Here is a 3,316-nt window from a genome sequence, read left to right on the forward strand (position 1 = left end):
AACCCCTTACGGACACGAAGATTCAAGAAGTAAATAGCGAACCCCTTACGGACCTGTGTGCTTTTCTTCTCAGACCGTCTCCGACCTTCCACTTGTTCGAAGGCCACTGAAAGGGGACCATGTCTGGGGGACTGTCCCCATCCTGGCTGCCCTTCTAATGACAACAAAAGACTCCGGGGGAGCTCGGGGACTTAAGAGCTCACCAGGGAGACTGCGCCCAGCTTTGCTCCCACGCAAGGCAGGAGAGAATGAAGCGAGAGCCCTCGCTCACTCTACGGGGAGGGGCTGGTGTGTGCACGTGTGCATGTGCGGTGCATGTGTGCATGATGTCATGTGTGCAAACGTGGTACGTGTGTGTTGTGTGCATGTGTGGCACATGTGAGTATGGTGTGCACGTGTGCATGCGCGGTGCATGTGTGCATGATGTCACGTGTGCACACGTGGTACGTGTGTGTTGTGTGCATGTGTGGCGCATGTGAGTATGGTGTGCACGTGTGCATGCGCGGTGCATGTGTGCATGATGTCACGTGTGCACATGTGGTACATGTGTGCTGTGTGCATGTGTGGCACATGTGAGTATGGTGTGCGTGTGTGCATGTGTGGTGGATGTGTGGTGCGTGTGTGCGCATGTGCACATGTGGTACATCTACGTGCAGGTATGCATGAGTGCATGTGTGCACATGTAGTATGTGTGTGGTGTGTGCGTGTGCACGTGTAGCGCATGTGTGGTGCGTGTGTGCGCATGTGCACATGTGGTGCATCTGCGTGCAGGTGTGCATGTGTGCACATGTAGTGTGTGTGTGGTGTGCGCGTGTGCACGTGTAGTGCCTGTGTGTGTGCAGGCGTGCAGGCGTGCACGTGTGGTGGGACGTCGATTTGCTTCCAGAGTCTTCTGTCGATGTCTGCTTTTTAACGAGTTGCCTCCATTCTCATGCTCACGGCTACCACTCAATTTGAGTTTTGTGTTACTGGTTTATCCGTGCTTCTTCGCCTAATTCCTTTCTGGCTCTTCACTTAGTTACTTCCTATCATCCCTCGGGCCTGAGTTCAGGCACCCACTCCCTCTGAGGACTTCCACGGGCTGAGTCACGTGCACAGCCTCGGACCCCATGTGCCCGAGTGCACCTCAGCACCTCAGTGACAGCCTTGGTGATGGTACGGAAGGTGCATCTGGAGTGCTGAGGGGACAGTAGGTGCACTGTGACTATGAACCGGGTGAAGGAATGGGTGACACCAACTGGTGTTAGGCTCATATCTCAGAAGCTAGCAGGGCTTAATTCACAGGGCTGGAATTCAGGGACAGAAGCTTCATGCAGAGCTGGCCAAGGGACCCCTGACCGAGGAGAGAGCTGGGACTGGGTGGGGCCAGCACGGAATTGTGGTGAGGCTGATGAAGCCTGACTTCGGGGTCCTCCATGTGCACAGTCCCTTCTAAGGCCCCGGGAGCCGTCTGCGTGTGGTTGTAGGGTTTGTATCGAATGGTATTTTATTATTTTTCTCAAAGAAGCACCTCCATATAATATAAACATGAGGCCCGCCCGGATCCACCTCTGCCGCTCGGCAGGACTGTTAATTGAGTTCTTTGCTGATAAAGCTCTAAAGATAAAGAGAAACGGAACGACAGAACAAGACCACGACCAACAGGGAAAAGTGACAGACACGTGGCGCTCGCCTTCTGAGGCAGGCGACAGGCTTTCCTCCTTCCTTCTGGAACGATCACGGTCTTAATCATGGATAATGCCGCTCATCGAAACGTAGTCTACAATGAGATTAACCCGACGGCACAGACGCAAGTTTACATAAAATCCTAAGTTTACAAGGGTTTGTGATTTCAGGAGAGATTCCGCATTTAACTGCACTTAAAAGGAAAACGAACGGTAAAAGCTTTTGACCCTCAGTGACTCACGCTCTCTTCCCAGCCGCAGCCCCTCCCCCTCCATCCCTCCCGCTCACTCCATCAACTCATTAAACATCCCTTCCCATATTTCCAAATAAATCCAGTATGAGGTCTGCTTTCTGTCATACGGCTCTTGGCTCCTTTCTTTCTAGCTGGCGGTTAGCAGTCTCTACAAAACAATGATAGGTTTTAATTATCATGTGCGACGATCAATTTCAGGCAAAGTTTCCAACAAAATACTCTCTCACGGGGCCCCCGGACCTGTGATCCGTTTCTGTCCTTTAGGTAATTCTGAGAATAGTAAACGGGAGACTTCTAACTGATGCCCAGACCCACGGTCTTGCTGGATTGTGTATAACTGGTATCCTGCGTTGATTTAGCCAACGCTGAACCACAAGCACAAAGGAAACGCTGTTTGGTTGCTACCTGTGTTTGACAAATGCACAGAGATACACGCATGCACACACGCACACGCGATAGTATTATACGCATAATAATTATGACCGCATCGTACGAGTCAGGGGTCTCTGGAGACATAGCGCTAAGAATATGCATTAAGCGACTCCCTCCCTATGTGCGCGGAGTAGACAGTAGGAATGAAGCCAGAGAGGCAGAGAGGCCCCATGGTCTGCCGTGGGGAATCCAGTCCGAGTCCCCGGGCCCGGGAACTGGGGTGCAGACGACGTCAGCCATGGTCTGGGCCCGGAGACCGGGAACCGGGGGTGCTGATGTCTGGGGCTGGAGACGGTGGACGTCCCAGCCCAAGCGGAGAGCGCGACCTCCTCCGCCTTCCCTCCTCTGCCTCTTCCTCGTCCTCCGGCTCCGTGGACGAGGCCACGCGTTGGGGCGAAGGCTCCTCCTGGCTCAGCCGACAGCTTCAGACGCGAGTTTCTTCCAGCGAGACCCTCGCGGACACACCCAGAGGCAGCGTTCCGCCAGCTCGTGGGCCTCCCGCAGCCCCGCACACGGACGCGGGGAGGTAACCCCCACTCTGCCTTCCACCAGCCGATGCTGATCTGGCCTTCTGTCCAAAGACACAACCACCCGGAGGCCAAGGCCCCGTTTCACAGACGAGGAAGCTGGAGTTTGGGGGTGTCGAGGCACTAGCCTGAGGCCCCGGGCTTGCTAGTAACTGTGGGAGCCGGGTGTGAAGCAGATGCTGTGACTGCCACTCTGGGGCCTTCGCCCGCGGTCACTCTGTCTCAAGAGGACTGTGTGATTGCAGTGCCTCTGTCCCATCAAGTCAGAAAGTTACGAGTCATTAAAAGTCCTGTGCCAAGTGTCAGAAAACATATTTTACTAACACAGAGGCTCATCCATCGCCGCCTGGGCCCCAGGCTGCCAGCTTTGGCCGTGCAACTTGCCTGACCCCCGCACAACTCCAGGTGGCCTGTCCCCAGGGCTCATGTTGGGGACGGC

This window comes from Pteropus vampyrus, unplaced genomic scaffold (genome assembly GCF_000151845.1).
Source record: "Pteropus vampyrus isolate Shadow unplaced genomic scaffold, Pvam_2.0 Scaffold132, whole genome shotgun sequence".
In the NCBI taxonomy this organism is placed as follows: Eukaryota; Metazoa; Chordata; class Mammalia; order Chiroptera; family Pteropodidae; genus Pteropus; species Pteropus vampyrus.